This window comes from Pristiophorus japonicus, chromosome 1, assembly GCF_044704955.1.
Source record: "Pristiophorus japonicus isolate sPriJap1 chromosome 1, sPriJap1.hap1, whole genome shotgun sequence".
Classification (NCBI taxonomy): Eukaryota; Metazoa; Chordata; class Chondrichthyes; family Pristiophoridae; genus Pristiophorus; species Pristiophorus japonicus.
This window is the reverse complement of record NC_091977.1, coordinates 297,778,291-297,799,875: the sequence shown is the minus strand read 5'-3', so window position 1 is coordinate 297,799,875 and position 21,585 is coordinate 297,778,291. Positions and strand designations below refer to the sequence as shown.

Below are 21,585 nucleotides of genomic sequence, written 5' to 3'. Positions count from 1 at the left end.
GATCAATCACACTAATAGGGGTAGTCTACAGACCCGCCTAATAGTGGCAGGCGGGTGGAGGAGAAGGCTGAGGGGGTGAGCTAATAGAGGTCTTTAAAATTATGAAAGGTTTTGATAGAGTAGACAGAGAGAGAGTGTTTTCACATCAATATAAGATAGTCACCAAGAAATCAGGTAGGGAATTCAGAAGAAACTTCTTTACCCAGTGAATAGTCAGAATGTGGAACTCACTACCACATGGAGTAGTTGAGGCGAATAATATAGATGCATTTAAGGGGAAGCTCGCTAAGCATATGAGGGAGAAGGGAATAGAGGGCTAGGCTGATAAAGTTAGATGAAGAAAGACGGGAGGAGGTTCAAGTGTAGCATAAATGCCGGCATGAACTGGTTGGTCCAAATGGCCTATTTCTGTGCTGTATATCCTATGTAATCATATGAGTCTGCGCCGGCTGTTTCAAAGAGCAATCCAGTTCGTCCCACTCCTCCACTCTTTTCCCCAAATCACTGCAGTTTTTTCTCCTTCAAGTATTTATCCAATTCCCTTTTGAAGGCTATCATTGAGTCTGTATCCACCACCCTATCGGGCAGTGTATTCCAAATCCTAACCACTCATTGCGTAAAAAAGTTTTCCCTCATGTCGCCTCTGGTTCTTTTGTCAATTACCTTAAATCTGTGCCCTCTGGTTATCAATCTTTCAGTCATTGGAAACTGTTTCTCTTTATTTACTCGATCTAAACCCTTCATGATTTTAAACACCTCTATCAAATAGCCTTCTCTGCTCTAAGAAGAACAACCCCAGCATCTCCAGTCTATCCACGTAGCTGTCATCCCTCATCCCTGGAACCAATCTGGTAAATCTCTTCTATACCCTCTCCAAAGCCTTCATGCCCTTCCTAAAGAATAAATAAAGAAATAAAAATAAGCCTATGTTGGGACGCCATTCCATAGGTAATAATCCAATGCGACATAGGTATCTGTCGCATTTTATTACCTCACCCAGTGACCATTCTTCATCTGTGAGCCTAAACAATGGGTGTTGGTGGGATATTTAAAATGAGAGGATATCACAGCTGAACCTGATACTGTTCTCACCTAACACGCATTTTTCAGCAGGGGTGATCAGGAGCAGCCGCCCTGACTGATTTCTTCTTCTTATAGCAAGAGGCTGAATCTAGTTAATTTTACTAGCCTTCTGTAGGAAAGCAACGTAGATGTGATGAGCTATTAATACCTTAATGCTGTTGAAGTTTTATTTATTCATGTGAGGTTACAAGTGGCTGTTTCTACCAGAAGAAGCCATGTGATAGGAGTGGCATCAAGTAGGATCTAACATTACCTCAGTACTATGCAAGTTCCAGCAGTCAGTGAGTGAGCTCTGTCTTGACTTTTAGAAACAATTTTGCCCTGGATTATTAACAATCACTTGGATAAGTGTGGATTAATTACAGAATGCCAGCATGGATTTGTTAAAGGCAAATCATATTTAACTAACTTGATTGAGTTTTTTGATGAGGTATCAGAGAGTGTTGATGAGGGCAATGTGGTTAATGTGGTGTACATAGGCTTCCAAAAGGCGGTCTACAGGGCTGTAGTAATTCCCGCCCTCCTGTATGGATCAGAGGCATGGACGACTTACAGAAGACACATCAAGTCGCTGTTGATATATCACCAACGATGTCTCCGCAAGATCCTCTGGGAGGACAGACGCACCAACATCGGTGTCCTCGCCCAGGCTAACATCCCCAGCATTGAAGCACTAACCACACTAGATCAGCTTCGCTGGGCAGGCCACTTAGTTCGCATGCCAGACACGAGACTCCCTAAGCAACTGCTATATGCGGAGCTTCTTCATGGCAAATGAGCCAAAGGTGAGCAGCGGAAATGTTACAAGGACACCCTCAAAGCCTCCCTGATGAAGTGCGACATCACCACTGACACTTGGGAGACCCTGGCCGAAGAATGCCCTAGGTGGAGAAAGTGCATCTGCGAGGGCTTTGAGCTCTTCGAATCTCAACGCTGCGAGCGCAAAGAGATCAGGCGCAGGCAGCGGAAGGAGCGTGTGGCAAATCAGTGCCACCCCCCCTTCCCCCGACGAATATCTGTCCCACCTGTGACAGGGTCTGTGGCTCTTGTGTTGGACTGTTCAGCCACCAAAGGACTCACTTTAGGAGTGGAAGCAAGCCTTCCTCGATTCCAAGGGACTGCCTATGAATGAATGAATGAATGATAAAGTGCAACATAATAGGCTTGGCAGCAAAGTTGAAACCACTGGAATAAGAGGGACAGTGGCAGCATGGATACGAAATTGACTAAGTGACAGGAAACAGAGTAGTGGTGAATAGTTGTTCCCCAGGGGTCGGTACTAGGACCACTGCTTTTCTGGATATATATTAATGACTTAGACTAGGGTGTACAGGGCACAATTTCAAAATTTGCAGATGACACAAAACTTGGAAGTATAGTGAACAGTGAGGAGGATAGTGATAGGCTTCACGAGGACAGTCAGGCTGATGGAATGGGTGTACACGTGGCAGATGAAATTTAATGAAGAAAAGTGCAAAGTGATATATTTTGATAGGAAGAATGAGGAGAGGCAACATAAACTAAAGGGTAGAATTCTAAAGAGGGTGCATGAACAGAGAGATTTAGGGGTATATGTGCACAAATCGTTGATGATGGCAGGGCCAGTTGAGAAAGAGGTTAAAGTAGCTTATGAGATCCTGGGCTTCATAAATAGAGGTATAGATTACAAAAGCAAGGAAGTTATGATGAACCTTTATAAAACACTGGTTCGGCCTCAACTGGAGCATTGTCTCCAATTCTGGGCACCACACTTTAGGAAGGATGTGAAGGCCTAGAGGGTGCAGAAAAGATTTACAAGAATGGTTCCAAGGATGAGGGACTTCAGTTATGTGGATAGACTGGAGAAGCTGGGGTTGTTCTCCTTAGAGCAGAGAAAGTTAAGAGGAGATTTGATAGAGGTGTTCAAAATCATGAGGGGTCTAAATAGAGTAGATAGAGAGAAACTGTTCCCATTGGTTAAGCATTTGTCCGTTAATATTGTCAGCAGTCAGTTTTAGGTTTATTATTTTTAATATACACTACGGTATATTTTCTGATCAGTGCTGTTTTAATATGAACACTTAATGTGCCTGTATCAAATTCCTGTCTGCACTATTTTAATAGTTAGTGCCTGCATTACAATAGCACAGACAAGAATTTGGCATGAGCATGTTAAGTATTTGTACCCAAACAGCAGGGATCGGAAAATATGCTCTACCGTTCCTGTTTATCTGGATTCTATTCTGGTTTTCTACTGTCAATACTGACACTGACTTTGCTGATGCTTTTCTGAACAATGACATTCTCATAAGAGAATGGTGACATCATTACTTTAACTTTATCAAAATTTGCATGTCCAGGATTCACTGAAAGCAGGACGCAAGTGGATCTTCCTTAATCAGCATTCTCCAGGGATGCCTAAAGTACCAAACCGATCGTGGGTTCCCTGTGAAAGAGAACCAAAAGACTAATAGAATCTGTACAGCAGTACACTAATAAATCATGAGCCAAGAGCATTCCCAAACTGTGGGCCTATTGTCAACCCTGGGGGTTTTGCTGTAAAATGATGACAGATCAATGGTTCAATAAAAATAAAATAGTTCAGCTAGAACTCACGTAAATCTGCATCTTCTGCCAGTTCACCCTTATAAAGCTGGAATAATTAGGTAAGATTTTCTGTCCATTCCTATTACTTCAATTAGAGTGTTGCCTCAGTCACCTAAAGACATTCCTTCTCATTACTCTTCTTGACATCTGCTCCAAGTTGCCTTCAATTATTATTCATGCTGACCTGCCATTCCTGATGTTCTCTCATCAGTGCTGACATAGTTGAAAAGACCGAGAAAGTGCTAGATTGATACATCACCTGATCTCACATCTCCGAAATATCCCAAAGTGCTCCACATACAATGACGTACTTCAAGTACAATGCCTGCTGTAATGTCAAGATCCAACAAACGACAATGAGGTGAATCACCAGCTAGTCTTATTTTCGGTGTGTTGTTTGAGTGTAGAACCCTAACCAGGACATCGGAAGAACTCTCTGCTCTTCTTCAAATAGTGCCATGTGATCTTTAACGTCCAACTGAACCAACATCCCTCAGGGGACCTTGGTTTAAAGTCTCATTGAAAGGACTGTACCTTCAGTGAATGAGCACCCTCTGAAGTCTCTGATAACCATACTGCTATTGATGCCTCATTTTTACCTGGTCACATTTTCTCCTGCCAAAAAAGATGTTAATAATTTTGCTACACGGCACGCAGTCATTGGACCAACACCCCTTTGAGGTGGCACAGGAGTGATGCAAAGCTACCAGTCTCGGTATTCCAAAATTGAAAACAATTTATCAGCCCTTACAAAGCCAGGGCTCTTAACAGCCTTTATACCATTTAGAATCTTAAAAAGAACATGATTTTTGAGAAAGGTGTGGAAAATTGCTAATATGTTTGAAACCATTCCTCTTACTGAATTATGATGTGGAAGCACACCAGAAGCAGGCAGATTATTTAGTACTCTCCACTCATGAACAAACTAACTTTTTAACACACTAGGAACACAAATTGCCATATCCTGATGCAAACTGCTGAAATTAAATTCAGCCTATATTGTAGAATCGTAGAATAGTACAGCACAGAAGAAAGCCATTTGGCCCATCGAACCTGCGCCGGCTCTTTCAAAGAGCATTACTGGAATTGATAACAGATCCTAGTCTTCTCCAACTATGATCGGGGCCTTTATTGTACTAAGTCTTGTGTCAGATTCCCCCACCTGCATTCAATGACTGTTTTGTGTGGCTAATCTCATCAGTTGGGCTGAGATTTTCTTGGAACTCTTGGTGATGTTTTTGGTAATGGGCAGATATTTCACAGATATGGGAGTAGGAAAAATTCCATTGTCTCCCATAGAGGCTTCTAATTCATAGAAGGAGGCCATTTGGTCTATCGTGCATATGTTGGTGAAAAAGCTATCCAATTAGTCCCACCCCCTGCTCTTTCCCCATAGCCCTTCAAATTTTTCCTTTTCAAGTATATATCCGACTCCCTTTTGAAAGTTACTAGTGTGGTGCAGAGCTAGTAGTGAATGTTTGAGTTACCCATAAACTAGTTTCTCCTCAAGGTTTTATGGCCTAGAGATTCGTGGCCGCCACCAAAGCTGCTGGTGCCACCACAGCTGGGTATACAGGACCACTGAAAATGGTGGCGCTGACAGGGCCGAGAAATTGGTGCTAGGGACTAATGAACAGTAGCCCAGAGCTTACCTCACCGTGCAACGTTGTCCTGGTGATGTTGGGGAATTGGGGTCGTGGTCACTGGTACCGCAGGCGGATGATTCCATCCCGGATATCCCGGCCAGAAAGGGTTTATCTGAGTCACATCATTCTGGATCCTCCTCTTCTGCACCTTCCTCTTCTCTCTGCGAGCAGATATCGTCAATCTGAAATAAAAGCATAAAGTGCTGGAAATACTCAGCAGGTCAGACAGCGTCCCGACCTGAGACATGAACTCTGTTTTTCTCACCACAAATGCTGCCTGGCCTGCTGAGTATTTCCAGCAGTTTTTGTCTTCTCAGAGGCCTTCCTTTACCATCCGAGGCCTTGCAAGCATCCAGTTGCACTCCCTGCACACCTAAAAAATTTAACATGCATTGCATGAAGACACTACTTCAATAAAATCAAAAAAATAGTCCAAAAGCTTAAATGTAAACTTGCCGGAAAGATGTGTGCATTTGAGAGATACTGACAGCACCTCTGTCAGTCTGCTGCATGCTGGGTTTACCTGGCGAGCTTAGGACCCGGTGCTGAACTTCGCCCAAAAGTCCAAGTTCGCTGTGGTGACGTTAATTCGGCGTGCACGTCATGCTCTCTTCATTAACATTTCCAGGGCCAGTGCTGCTATCCCTCTCCTGCTCCCAAGTCTGCCAATGCAGCACCCCTACTGCCTCACAGCCTGTTGTATGGCTGCTCTGTTCCTTAGTGTTGCTCTGCCAACTCCCTTTGCTGCTGCTCTGGGGCCAGTTTTTTAAAAAGCATGAGTTATACCTGTCGGAAGTCCAAGGCTGTGGAATTTTGCACAATTGGCCTTTTGCAAGGCATAAATATACAGGCGAAAGATGACTTAGCCCAAGACTGTGAGTGACCATTGGTCAGTGTTGGAGGAAGTTCTGGGTGCAGTGGGGCAGGTTTCCTTAATGCATTTCTAAACAAATCCCTCCACATTCAAGCACAATCTGTGTAGGGGACAAATGTTGCTACTGGAGGAACTTCTCTCTCCTCACCTTCCTATTTTCCAAGTGCACAATAACTCACCCTACACACGTTAATAACTTTATAGTTGGAGCCTTGCTCTTGGGAACTGTGGTGCAGCATCTCCAACCATTCATGCATCTTTGTGTAACTGAGAAATGTGTGCGTGATGTTGGAGCTGTGCGGATCAAGGGGCTGGCCCTGGATTTGTAACGTTTTACACTCCTGCTCTTGTGTGTTGACAGATATTTTCCTCAGCTCTCCAGTTGCTTCTCCATTGGCCACACATGTGGAAATAGGGTGACGTCAGTCGGTCTTTCGCTGTTTTAGCGAGCCGGATCCATCGTGGGGGAGAGAGAGAGAGAGAGAAGGGGCTTTGGATCTGTGCTGGCAGAGGGAGCACTCAGGAGAATCGAGCGCTGTGCCACTTGGCCCCCTTTCCCGTGTCTTGAGCCGGCTCTGCAGACCGCTGCCTGCTGTGGGTAAGTTTGATGTTGAGGTGGGTGTATTGAATGGAGCGGGGGGTTGCATTGCTCTCTCTGTGGGTCTCTGAGTCTTGCCGTGTTGTGAATGGGACTGACTGCAGCAGATCAGAGCGATGCTGCCCTGATCCACAGCGGCAGCGCGGAGCAGCACAGCCGGCAGACAGGCAGCGGCCACCAGCGGCGTCTTGTCCCTCCGTGTGGCAGTGCACAGCCCCGGGGACAGAGGGGGCTGCTTTGTACCCGTGCATCTGGTACTGTGCAGTTCCAGATCCTGCTCCCGGGCATCTTGTGTCTGTGCCCATTAACTCTTTTTTTCTTTTTTAAATATATATTGGGGAATATCTGGCCGTCCTCAGCAGGCAGTTATTGAGGGAGGTGGGTCTGCAACTCCTTCCAAAGTCAAACTGTGGCGAGTTTCCAAGCTTGAACTCGACGGGAAAGGACTCGTTACTTTTGCAGCCTTCTGCAATGTTGTGTGTTTGCAAATATCAGGGCGGGGTTCCTCTCTCCTGTCTCTTTTGATGCCCACCAACCCGCAGTACATGGGAAGGAGTCACAGGGCTGTAAGGCAATTTAAGGAGTCCCTGTAGATTCTAATTAAAACAAACCAAATTGAGCAGTTTACACAGGCCAATCTGTACCCCAGAATGTGTTGCTGCATCAAATGCTTAAAAGAGGGACATTTCATCTGTGCGTTATTACAACATCGTAATTTTATAAATTGGTTTACAAATTGTGTTGCACCTGAGCACACACTCGTTTTCCATGCAACAGTAGATCTCTCAGACGCTTCCCATCAGTTGTATGCAATATACAGTATTGTCTGACCAGTGCTTCCCAACACACACTGGAATGCATGGAGAGTGAATCAGTTCCCTTTTAAGCAAGTGTTTCCTTAATGTGTACGGCCACTGCCAGGCTAGCTCTTTTTATATACAAAACGTGATCTCATTTTTCGACTCTTTGTGTGTGTGTATGTATATATATTTAGAAAAAAATCCGCGTGTTAACGATCTGGGAGCTATAATGAGGAACCAAATGCTGGAAATCTGAAATGAAAACAGAAATGCTGGAAATACACAGGAGTCAGTTCGTGTCTTGATAAAAAATGACCAGCTAACTGCTCAGGGGGACCCCTCATCAGAAGCAGAATTTTTTACAAAGTGGTAGGTAATGGGTTTTGTGGTTTAAGGTTTGAGGTATAAAGTGTATTATATTTACAACGCTCATTGCAGTCAGTAAGTCCTGATGCAGGGTCACATGAGAATAGTTAACCTGCCTTTTCTCTTTTAGCTCATGATTGCCTTGCTGTAAATTTCTGCCACTTTTTGGTTTTATCTGGGAACTGGGAACAGTTCTTTATTCCCTGTCATTGGCAGCTGCGTAACATCGTTGAGTATTAAAAGCTTTCATAGTGTAAGGTAGTGCATATTGCAGATTCCATACCACTGATAGAGATGTATTATATGGTCCTCCCTGATATCTGGTTGCTAGTCACTGCATAACTTGTTTTTAATTATACAGTAATCACAATCTGACCAGTTGTGGTGCACATGTCGCTTGGCTCCACTGAGCAAACACCAGTATTAGCCAATCGCTAATACTATATTAGGCAGTATTAACCAGTATCGGCAGAGCTGGTCTCCAGTCGTCTTGGTTAATCCTTGCCACTGGACCAGAGATAGGGAGGGGCAAGGCCATGGAGGGATTTGAAAATAAGGATGAGAATTTTGAAATCGAGGCGTTGCTTAACCAGAAGCCAATGTAGGTCAGCGAGCACTTTTAATCAAACCTTTAATCCACCTGTGTAACTTTTTACAAATATATTTTGTAAATATTTTTAAACTCTTAAACTTTTAAAACAACTTGGAAACCTTTGAGGAAATTTTTAACCTTAGAAGAAACTTTCCAAAACATCCCTCGGAACCCCAGTGGACAGCTGACCTTCCTAATGCCTGCCCCCCAACCAATGCCTGCTCCCCAACCGGGCCACCTACCATCAATGGCGCTACTCGGTGCCGAGCTTGCGGCCAACATCTCGCTGTAGGCAATTAGGCTTATCGAGCTGTGCCTGGTCTCCAGTTGTCTTGGACCCCCCTTGCCACTGGACCAAGACCTTGCTCAGCTAAGTCCGTGTGGTTGTCGGCCACCCCACATTAAAAGAACTCACGCACAGGCATCTTCCACTTCATTAATATAAAGTTCGGGACCTGGAACGTCAGGACCCTCATGGACAATTCCAACAGCAACAGGCCAGAATGCCTCACCGCGATAGTTGCCCGGGAACTTAGATGTTTTGACATTGACATCGCTGCCCTAAGCGAGACCCAGCGGGCAGGGGAAAGCCAGCTCAAGGAACAAGGTTGAGGTTACACCTTTTTCTGGAAAGGAAAACCAGAGGAAGTACGCCGCCTTCATGGAGTCGGCTTCGCCGTTAAAAATGAACTGATCGATCGCCTCAAAGTCTCCCCCTGTGGGGTTAACGCACGCCTCATGACTCTCCGACTCACCCTATCCGAGAACCAATATGCCACAGTGATCAGTGCATACGCCCCAACACTCGATGCAACGGATGAGGCTAAAGAGGGTTTTTATTCCTCGAAACATCCCTGTCCCGCGTCCCCACGGGAGACAAATTGACTTTAATACCAGGGTCGGCAAAGACACAGCCCTCTGGGGAGGCGTGATTGGCAGAGAGGGGGTAGGGAAAGCCAACTCCAGTGGCACCCTACTCCTGACAAAATGTCTAAAACACGAACTCCTCATCACCAACATCCTGTTCTGCCAGAGGGACAAATATAAGGAATTGTGGCAACACCCTAGCTCCAAACACTGGCACTTGCTCGACTATGTCATCATCTGAGCCAGGGATCGCAAGGATGTGGGCATCACCCGCGCTATGACGGGAGCTGACGACTGCTGGACAGACCACAGCCTAATCCGATCCATCATCAATATTAACATAGCTCCAAAGCAGAGAGGGCAGCAGAAGCAATGCCGCAAAAAAGTTAATGCCGGGGCACTTAAATATCCAGCTAAGAGAGCCCTATACAGCCAGGGCCTCATAGCTAATCTGGCATGCCTTGATGACCCTGAGATGCTGAATGCCCACAGCGCTTGGTCTGCCCTCCAAGCCTCCATAACTGGTGCCTGTGAAGAGACACTTGGTTACTCAACCAGAAAACACCAGGACAGGTTTGATGAAAATGATCAGGTGATCCAAGAACTAATAGATCACAAGCGCAGAGCATTTCTGAGCCTCAAGCAATAACCCAACTCGGGAGCAGCAAAGCAACATTACAGACGGCTCAAGGCTCAGGTCCAACAAAAAACTCGGGACCTAAAGAACAGGTGGTGAAAGCACAGAAGATACAACAACTGGCCGACAGCCACGATATGCAAGGATTTTTCATCGCAGTCAAGGCCACCTATGGTCCAAACTCCCAAGGCCCCACCCCACTCCTGGCCAAGAATGGGGAAACACTCACCAAGGACACCGAGGCTGTGAGGGCCCGCTGGAAGGAGCACTTTGAAGATCTCCTCAATCGAGACTCTGCCTTTGACTCGAGTGTTCTCGACTCCATCCCGCAGCATGCAACCCGCCACCACCTCAGTGAAATCCCAACGTTGCACGAGGTAGGCAAAGCCATAAAACAGCTCAAGAATAACAAGGCTACGGGTGCGGATGGAATTCCTGCTGAGGCACTAAAGTAAGGCGGAGAGGCGCTGTTGGCGCGGATACATGACCTCATCTCTCTCATTTGGAGGAAGGAGAGCATGCCGGGAGATCTCAGAGATGCAGTGATCGTGACCATCATTAAAAAGGGGGACAAATCTGACTGTGGCAACAACAGGGGAATCTCCCTGCTATCAACCACTGGGAAAGTCGTCGCTAGAGTTCTCCTCAACCGTCTTCTCCCTGTAGTCGAGGAGCTCCTCCCAGAATCACAATGCGGATTTCGTCCCCTACGGGGCACAATGGACATGATCTTTGCAGCGTGACAGCTGCAGGAAAAATACAGGGAACAGCGCCAGCCTTTATACATGGCCGCCTTCGATCTTACAGAGGCCTTTTACACTGTCAACCGTGAGGGCTTATGGAGTGTCCTCCTCCGTTTTGGATGCCCCCAAAGGTTTGTCAACATTCTTCGCCTGCTCCACGACGACATGCAGGCTATGATCCTTATCAGTGGATCCATTACAGACTCAATCCAAGTGCGGACCAGGGTCAAACAAGACTGTGTCGTCGCTCCAACCCTCTTCTCAATCTTCCTCGCTGCCATGCTCCACCTCACAGACAACAAGCTCCCCGCTGGAGTGGAACAATACTACAAAACCAGTGGAAAGCTGTTTAACCTATGCTGCCTCCAGGCCAGGTCCAAGATCACCCCAACCTCTGGCGTTAAGTTGTAGTACGCGGACGACGCCTGCGTCTGCGCATATTCTGAGGCTGAATTCCAGGATATAGTCGGTGTATTCACCGAGGCATATGAAAGCACGGACCTTACGCGTAACATCCGTAAGACAAAGGGCCTCCACCAGCCTGTTTTCGCCGCACAGCACCGCCCCCAAGTTATCAAGATTCACGGCGCAGCCCTCGACAACGTGGACCACTTCCCATACCTCAGGAGCATCTTATCAACGAAGGCAGACTGTCCTGTATGTACATTTTGTTTGTAGTCACCAGAGGGCGTCATTGTTGGAGGCCACTGAACAGCACGCACATGGTGCTGCTCAGGTATAAAAGGCCAGCCATTTTGAGAGTCAGGCACTTTGGGTCTAAATAAAGCAGAGCCAAGGTCGTACCTTGCTTAGTTAAACAGTACTCAGTTTGAACCTTTATTGCATACATAAGATTTGGCGACGAGAATACAAGAACTTTTGTTGGCAAAATGAGCACGATTGGATTTTTAGAGCGATTCGTGGAGGGAGAAGATTGGGCAGACTTGGTGAGCCATTTGAACCTGTACTTCGTGGGCAACAAAATGAAGGGGGGTTGACGATGCAGATCGGCACCGGGCCGTGTTCCTCACTGTGTGCGGTTCAAAGATCTACGGTCTAATAAAGAATCTACTCATGCCTAGTGATCCAACAGAGAAAACGTACAAGGAGTTGTGTACATTGGTACGGGGGCACCTCAAGCCAGACGATGGCATCATCATCGCGAGATACAGGTTTTATACACAAGTTCGATCGGAGGACCAGAGCGCGGCGGAATTCGTTGCCGACCTGAGACGTCTAGCGGGACTGCAAGTTCAGGACGGTGTTGGCAGACATGCTGCGGGACTTCTTTGTGCACGAGGTGATCCTGCGCAAACTTCTGGTGGTGGAGAAGTTGGATTTAGAAAGGGCCATCCAGATCGCTGAATCATGTATGACGACGGACAGGAGTCTAAAGCAAATATCGGTGAAGTACCGAACCTCGGCAAGTACTGTAAATGCGATTGATTCGGCGTCCGGCAGAGCGGCACATGGCAGGGTCTATCCGGCTGCATTCGCGAAACCTGTGGCTGCCCAAAGTCCGCCAGTGGGAATGTATCTGACTTCTCCGTGTTGGCGTTGTGGGTGAAATCACTGGCACCAGCAGTGCCGATTTAAGCAATATGGTTGCAAAGGCTGTCTGAGAATGGGGCATCTCCAGCGCAAGTGTCCGCAGATGAGCAAGCGAGCTGCAACACACCACGTGGAGGATGTGAGTCAGACTACCGCGGTTCCAGATATGCAATCCGAGATGCCAGAGGAGGAAGTGTATGGACTGTACTCCTTCATAACCAAGAATAAACCAAGTTAAATTAATGTGAAGTTTAACGGGATACCGAGTCAATCGATCATGAACGCGAGGGCATTTAATAAGCTGTGGGATACTAAGACTGTGAGGCCCAGGCTGAGCCCTGTTAACGGCAAGCTGCGCACGTACACCAAAGAACTGATAAAGGTGATTGGCAGTGCACAAATTAATGTGTCATATAACGATGTGGTTCACGAGTTACCGCTGTGGATTGTTCCAGGCAATGGCCCAACAATGCTTGGCAGGAGCTGGTTGGAGAAAATCAGATGTGACTGGAACGACATAAAGGCATTGTCATCGGAGGAAGATTCATGTGCCCAAGTATTGAGCAAGTTTCCCTCGCTGTTCGAACCGGGTATCGGCAACTTCACGGGAGCCAAGGTGCAGATCCACGTGGACTCAGATGCAAGACCCGTCCATCATAAAGCTCGGGCAGTGTCGTATATGATGAGGAAGAAAGTCGAAATTGAACTGGACAGACTCCAGCATGAAGGGATCATATCACCGGTCGAATTTAATGAATGGGCCAGCCCCATTGTTCCTGTGCTGAAAAGTGATGGCACAATCAGAATTTGTGGAGACTACAAGGCTACGATCAACAGGGTTCAAGATCAGTACCCGTTACCGAAGACTGATGACACATTAATTTGTGCACTGCCAATCACCTTTATCAGTTCTTTGGTGTACGTGCGCAGCTTGGCGTTAACAGGGCTCAGCCTGGGCCTCACAGTCTTAGTATCCCACAGCTTATTAAATGCCCTCTCGTTCATGATCGATTGACTCGCTCCTGTGTCCAGTTCCATCGATACCGGTATCCCGTTAAATTTCACATTAATTAAAATTGGTTTGCTCTTGGTTATGAAGGGGTACAGTCCATGTTTGCGATGCTAGCCGGAGGGAAGTCATTCACAAAACTGGACTTGCTGTCCGCCTATATGACACAGGAGTTGGTCGAGACGTCAAAGAGACTTACGTGCATTAACACGCACAAAGGACTGTTTATTTAAAACTTTCGGTATTCGCTCGGCTGCAGCAATATTCCAGAGGAATATGGGAAGTCTACTGAAGTCCGTTCCCAGAACCGTTGTGTTCCAAGATGAAATCCTGATCACCGGTCGTGATTCCAAGGAACATCTGAACAATCTGGAAGAATTTTCTACTGCGTTTGGATCGAGTGGGACTCAGACTGAAATGTTCGAAGTGCGTTGTCATGGCACCGGAGGTCGAATTCCTCGGGAGGAAAATCACCGCTGATGACATCAGACCTACTGACGTGAAAACCAAGACCATCAAGAATGCACCAAAGCTACAAAATGTGACGGAGCTGCGTTCTTTCCTGGGTCTACTCAACTACTTTGGTAACTTCCTCCCTAAATTGAGCACCTTACTAGAACCACTGCACATGCTATTGAGAAAAGGCAACAACTGGGTGTGGGGCGCATCGCAAGACAGAGCTTTCGAGAAAGCCACCAATCTGCTTTGCTCGAACAAGCTGCTGGTACATTATGACCCATGTAAACGTTTAGTTTTGGCCTGTGACGCATCGTCATATGGAATTGGTTGCGTACTCCAACAAGGCAATGAGTCGGGGAAACTTCCACCTGTTCCAAATGCATCCAAAAGTTTGTCTAAAGCAGAAAGAGCCTACAGTATGGTAGAAAAAGAAGCTTTAGCGTGTGTATGGTGTTAAAAAGATGCATCAATACCTGTTCGGTCTGAGGCTCGAATTAGAGACTGATCACAAGCTGCTCATTTCATTGTTTTCCTAGAACAAAGGTATCAATACCAACGCTTCATCCCACATCCAAAGGTGGGTGCTGACATTATCTGCCTATGATTGTTATTCGCCACAGACCTGGCATAGAGAATTGTGCCGATGCTTTGAGCCAGTTGCCGTTGCCCACACCGGAGGTGGAAACGCCACAACTGGTGGATCTAATGTTAATCATGGATGCTTTTGAGAGTGAAGGAACCCCTGTAACGGCTCAACAAGTTAAAACCTGGACCAATCAGGACACGATTTTATCAGTGGTAAAGGGTTGTATCCTCAAAGTGGATTGGTCTGCCATACCTAAGCAAATGTGTGAGGAGGCCAAACCTTACATTCGTCGCAAGGACGAACTGTCTATTCAAGCAGGTTGCATATTGTGGGGCAATTGAATTGTAATGCCTAAGAAATGGAGAGAGAAATTCGTGCGTGAGTTACACAGCACACATCCGGGTATAGTGATGAAGGCCATCGTCAGGTCCCATGTATGGTGGCCAGGAATTGATTCTGAGCTGGAAGCATGCATGCATCAGTGCAACACTTGCATGCAGCTCAGCAAAGCACCAGCGGAATCGCCGCTGAATCTGTGGTCATGGCCATCCAAACCTTGGTCCAGGATCCATGTAGATTTTGCAGGTCCCTTCTTGGGCAAGATGTTTTTAGTGGTGGTGGACGCTTATTCGAAGTGGATAGAATACATAATCATGTCATTCAACACGTTCACGGCAACCATAGAGAATCTCAATGTCATGTTCACGACACATGGTCTGCCTGACATAGTGATGAGTGACAATGGGTTGTGCTTCACCAGTCAGGAGTTTCAGGAGTTTATGAAATTTAACGGCATAAAACATGTAAGGTTAGCACCATTCAAGCCTGTGTCCAATGGGCAAGCTGAACGTGCAGTACAAATTATCAACAAAGCATGAGGAGAGTAACCCAAGGGTCACTGCAGACCCGCTTGTCCTGCATACTGCTGACTTACAGGACAAGTCCCCACACACTCACAGAGGTCTCGCCTGCTGAACTCATGATGAAAAGAGGTCTTAAGACCAAGCTATCTCTGGTACACCCGGATTTAAATAATCATGTTGAATACAGAAGACAAAGTCAACAAGGGTACCACGATCGCGCAACTGTGTCACACGAGATTTCTGTTAATGATCCTGTATATGTGTTGAACTATGGTCAGGGTCCCAAATGGATCGCTGGTACGGTCATGACCAAGGAGGGCAACAGAGTATTCGTTATTATTCTCAAGAATGGGCAAACTTGCAGGAAACACATGGATCAGAGAAAGCTGAGGCACACAGATGAGCCAGAGCAGTCGGACGAAGAAACCGTCGATGACCAACCAACCTACCAGCAGCCTTCAGTGGACTCAAGGGTCATCAGTGAACCCGGAATTTCCATCACGGACTTGTTCAATAAAAATGGACTTGCAATTCCTGACATGGCCACTGCCACCTCCAACAAGTCAGTCATCCAGTCATCAGCCACAACAGACTCCACACACTCACCCAAGGCTGGAATTGAACTGAGACAGTCAACCCGGGAGCGCAAAGCACTGGACTGTCTCAACCTGTGAAAGACTGTGATAAGATCTCAGAGGGTGCTGCTCAGGTATAAAAGGCCAGCCATTTTGAGAGTCAAGCACTTACCTTGCTTAATTAAACAGTGCTCAGTTTGAACCTTTATTGCATACATAGCACAGACATTGATGCGGAGATTCAACATCGCCTCCAGTGCGCCTTCAGCCACCTGAGGAAAAGAGTGTTCGAAGACCAGGCCCTGAAATCTACCAGCAAGCTTATGGTCTACAGGGCTGTAGTAATACCCGCCCTCCTGTATGGATCAGAGGCACGGACGATGTACAGAAGACACCTCAAGTCGCTGGAGGTATATCACCAACGATGTCTCCGCAAGATCCTGCAAATCCCCTGGGAGGACAGGCGCACCAACCTCACCCAGGCTAACATCCCCAGCATTGAAGCATTGACCACACTCGATTAGCTTCGCTGGGCAGGCCACATAGTTTGCATGCCAGAACGAGACTCCTTAAGCAATTGCTCTATGCGGAGCTCCTTCACGGCAAATGAGCCAAAGGTGGGCAGCGGAAACATTACAAGGACACCCTCAAAGCCTCCCTGGTGAAGTGCGACATCACCACTGACACCTGGAAGTCCCTGGCCGAAGACCGCCCAGGTGGAGAAAGTGCATCTGGGAGGGCGTTGAGCTCTTCGAATCTCAATGCCGCGAGCGTGAACAGGTCAGGTGCAGGCAGCGGAAGGAGCGTCTGGTAAATCAGTCTCACCCCCCCTTCCCCCAATGAATGTCTGTCCCACCTGTGTCAGCATCTGTGGCTCCCGTATTAGGCTAATCAGCCACCAAAGAACTCACTTTAGGAGTGGAAGCAAGTCTTTCTCGATTCTGAGGGAATTCCTATGATGATGATGGGTGAGTGGGACTTGGTGTGAGTTAGGACACAGGCAGCCGAGTTTTGGATCACCTCTAGTTTATGTAGGGTAGAATGTGGGAGGCCAGCCAGGAGTGCGTTGGAATAGTTAACAAAGGCATGGATGAGGGCTTCAGCAGCGGATGAGCTGAGGCAAGGTCGGAGATGGACGATGTTGCAGAGGTGGAAATAGGCGGTCTTAGTTATGATGCGGATATGTGGTCAAAAGCTCATTTCAGGGTCAACTATGTCACCAAGGTTGCGAACAGTCTGGTTCAGCCTCAAACAGAAGTTGGGGAGAGGGATGGACTCAGTGGCTAGGGAACGAAGGTTGTGGCGGGGACCGAAAACAATGGCTTCGGTCTTCCCAGTATTCAATTGAAGAAAATCTCTGCTCATGGTTAACATGTTATCATCCCTTTTTATGAGAGCAATAAAGATGCTTTAGAATGCATTAGTTGTCACATAAATAACCATACCCGCAAATGAAATGCAGATTTATTCTGTCCAGTGTTACTTGCATTTACATAAGTAGGATTAAATTGGACGACTCTTTCAAAGGGCCGCGACAGGCTTGATGGGCCGAATAGCCTCCTTCTATGCTGTAAGATTCTATTCTATGATTAATTAAAGTATAACTAAAATTTTGTTTGTTTTAGTACTGCCAGTCAAATTAATTTTGCTGAGCCGTCCATCAAGTTTGACCTACTTATTATATTTATAGGCTCCCAGGAAAAGCTGTGACTTGTGGTGGGCCACAATTCAGCTTGCAGCTGGCTTCATTGAAATAATAATTTTTGAATGTACGTAGCACATTTTTATGACATGTCTGCAGATCAGAGAAGTACCATTATAGTACGCAGGCAGGATTGAAGAGATGAGCTGGCAGCAATGTTCCCTCTAATTTTATTTTTGTGTGCGGGCTCTTTAACTTTGCTGCACGCCTCTCTTCCAGCTGCTGGTAGGCAGCCTGCGTGCGACCTCGCCATTGCTGCACGACAGCGCACCTCGGGAACATTGTCAGGCAGCAGCACGTATTATATAGGCTGGTCGAGTGTGGTCAGTGCTTCAATTGCTGGGGATGTTGGCCTGATCGAGGACGCTAACGGTGCGTCTGTCCTCCCAGGGGATTTGTAGGATCTTGAGGAGACAGCGTTGGTGGTATTTCTCCATGGATTTGAGGTGTCTACTGTAATGGTCCATGTCTCTGAGCCACACAGGAGGGCGGGTATTACTGCAGCCCTGTAGACCATAAGCTTGGTGCCAGATTTGAGGTCCTGGTGCCCGACTCAAGACTCCCAAAGCAAGTGCTCTACTCGGAACTCCTACATGGCAAGCGAACCCTAGGTGGACAGAGGAAATGTTTCAAGGACATCTGCAAAGCATCCCTGATAAAGTGCAACATCCCCACCGACACCTGGGAATCCCTGGCCAAAGTCCGCCTGAATTGGAGGAAGAGCATCCGGGAGGTCGCTGAGCACCTCGAGTCTCGTCGCCGAGAGCATGCAGAAACCAAGCTCAGGCAGCGGAAGGAGCGCGCGGCAAACCAGACTCCCCACCCACCCTTTCCTTCAACCACTGTCTGCCCCACCTGTGACAGAGACTGTAATTCCCGTATTGGACTGTACAGTCACCTGAGAACCCACTTTTAGAGTGGAAGCAAGTCTTCCTCGATTTCGAGGGACTGCCTATGATGATGATGATTATGGCCATTTCATTCAGTAAAAATTAAATAAGGAACACAAATGCCAGTCTGATTTAAAATGAATGACCTTTGAAGCCAGGTAGCAGAATGGACTGAAAGATGGCTACAAAACCGAGGGCAAGATTTGAGCAAAGTTTTATCTTTGAACGAGCAGAAAGTGGGAATTGGTATCCTGCAGGGACCATTATTGTTCACCACGTACATTAATGATTTGGATTCGGGGAATTGGAGATCCCCTGTCAAAATTTGCAGATGATACTAAATAATGGTGGTGGATTGAGTGGACACGTGCCAGAATACATTTTAGTAGGAAGAATGAGGAGAGGCAAGATAAATTAAAGGGTACAATTTTAAACAGGGTGCCTGAACAGAGAGACCTGGGGGTATATGTGCACAAATCGTTGAAGGTGGCAGAGCAGGTTGAGAAAGCAATTTTTTAAAGGATCCTGGGCTTCATAAATAGAGGCATAGAGTACAAAAGCAAGGAAGTTATGATGAACCTTTATAAAACACTGATCTGACCTCAAACTGGAGTACTGTGTTTAATTCTGGGCAGCATATTCTAGTAAGGATGTGAAGGCCTTAGAGAGTGTGCAGAAAAGATTTACGAGAATGGTTCCAGTGATGAGGGACTTCAGTTACGTGGATAGACTGGAGAAGTTGGGGTTGTTCTCCTTGGAGCAGAGAAGGTTGAGAGGGGATTTGATAGAGATGCTCAAAATCATGAGGGCTCTAGACAGAGTAGATAGAGAGAAACTGTTCCCATTGGCAGAAGGGTCAATAACCAGAGGACACAGATTTAAAGTGATTGGCAGAAGAACCAAAAGCGACTCGAGGAAAAACATTTTTATGCAGCGAGTGATTAGGATTCGGAATGCATTGCCTGAGAGGGTGGTGGAGGCAGACTCAATTGTGGCTTTCAAAAGGGAATTGGATGAGGGAAAACATATGCAGGGCTATGGGGAAAGGAAGGGGGAGTGGGATTAGCTGAAGTGCTCTTGCAGCGAGCTGGCATAGGCTCGATGGGCTGAATGGCCTCTTTTTGTGCTTAACCATTCTATGATTCTAAATAGGCCTAGGCCCCGAAATTCAGTACTGCTGGAAAGCTGGTGTTCCCCCGACCATTTTGTGGCCATTAGCGCCAAAATTCTTTCGTGGCTGGGCCAGCCCATCTTCAGCTCCAAAAGTGAACAAATGAGTTCCAGCGCTAATGAACCCTTCCAAAGTGGAATTTTCAGCGGTGTGGCTGTCTTAATTTGAGCGTTATCACCACTGAGCAATTCAGCATGCAGGTAAGGGTATCTAAAAGGCCAGGGTTTGCAGCAAGGCCCTGAGGGGGGATGGAGGTTGGAGGGATGACTGGTCTAAGAGGTGCAAGGAGAGCCAACAGGTTCACTGATATGGAGCTGGAGACTCTGATGGATGGTGTGGAGGACAGAAGAAGAATACTGTTTCCTGACATGGGGAGACCTGGCAGACCGTCAGTACATAATGCATGGAGGGAGATTGCAGGGGAGGTGTCAGGCATCTCCATATATGTGAGGACGCACCCTCCCAGGAGAGTGCTGGCCAGTCTGCACCCAGCCCTTCCAGGCTCCGAGGTGTTCCAGGGCGTCCTAGAAAGACAGCCTTCCCGGATCCATGATGCAGCCACAGGGATGACAGTTAGGCGTGGTATTAGGGTCTTCACGCGTAACATTATAGTGAGATGCACCAGGGGTAAAAAATGATAACAGTATTATTATATTGTTCTTTATGGTCTATTTTTTAAGTGATTTGGATAATTGGATAAATCTTTATTTTTGGCACATATGTTTGGCCAGGTATTTCATTTGGGAGTGGGCAATTCTGCATTAAGGGTCTCGTTGCGATGGCCATTGAAAGTGGGAGCTGAAGGGTCATGTGTGGATGGGATTATCTGAAGCGAGCAGCTATGAGACGTAGCTGCACCTCCAATCCAGGGTTGCGATGGGTCGCCGCCTTCTAGCTCTGGGACAATGGGGACCCTCCTCTTCCTCCTCCTGCGCCTCCTTCTTCTCCTCATCATCATCATCATCATTATCATCATTATCATCAGGTAGCACTGCTTGCTCAACCTCCAGCCGCTGTCCCCTCATGATGGCCAGGTTGTGCAACATGCAGCAGACCACGACGATTATGGAGACCCATTGAGGAGAGTACTGCAAGGTGCCACCAGAGCGATCCAGGTACCGGAACCTCTGCTTGAGGATGCCGATGCACTGCTCGATGATGTATCTGGTAGCACAATGAGCATCATTGTAGGCATGCTCTGGCGCTGTCCTGGGGTTCTGCAGTGGAGTGACCAGCCAAGTGGACAGGGGATATCCCTTGTCCCCAAGCAGCCAACCACAATCCTGATTCGGGCCGGTGAAGACGGCGGGCACACTTGACTGGCGCAAAATGAATGAATCATGGCTGCTGCCTGGGTACTTCGCATCAATTGCCAGGATCCGACGTTGGGGGTCACACACAAGTTGGACGTTCAGAGAGTGGAAGCCTTTGCGGTTGACAACATGTGTGCAGCCAATGGCACCCTGCACCCTTGGGAAGCCTGCCATTCGGGCAAATCCGGCCTTCCACTCCACCCGTTTGGTCCCTTGTCATCGGGAAGGAGATGCATTGGACCCTTCTCCTGTACAGTGCATCTGTGTCCTGCCGGATGCACCGATGTGCAGAGAATTGGGAGATGTTGCCAATGTCTGCAGTGGCAGACTGGAAAGACCCCGTGGTGTAAAAATTCATGGCGATGGTGACCTTCGTCTCCATGGTGAGGGCGGTCCTGAGGCGTGTTTGAGGCTGCAGACCTTCTCACAGGACAGTGCAGAGCTCCCTCAGTACTTCCGTCCGAAATCGTAGCCTTCGCAGGCATTGCTCGTCAGTGAGCTGGAGGAAGGAGAACTGAGGGCTGTAGACCCTATGAGGGTATGGCTTCCTTCCCCCACGCCTGCGTTGGTCACCTCCCCTGGCAGCTGCCTGCTGGCCATCTCCCTGGTCCTCCTCATTCTCGGGCTCCTGTGGAGGTCCTTGCTAGAAAGGCTCCTCTCCCAGTATTTGGAGG

General features: G+C 47.3%; 1 protein-coding gene across 2 annotated transcripts in view; it reads left to right on the top strand.

The window, feature by feature from the left end:
- Positions 1–6,659: 6,659 nt before the first annotated feature.
- LOC139271122 (neurocalcin-delta) overlaps positions 6,660–21,585 on the top strand; it is a 484,215-nt gene continuing 469,289 nt past the window's right edge. For both annotated transcript variants that reach the window (XM_070888489.1, XM_070888488.1), the window contains exon 1: positions 6,660–6,787. The gene's annotated coding sequence lies outside the window, so the exon portion shown is untranslated. The remainder of the gene's footprint in view (positions 6,788–21,585) is intronic.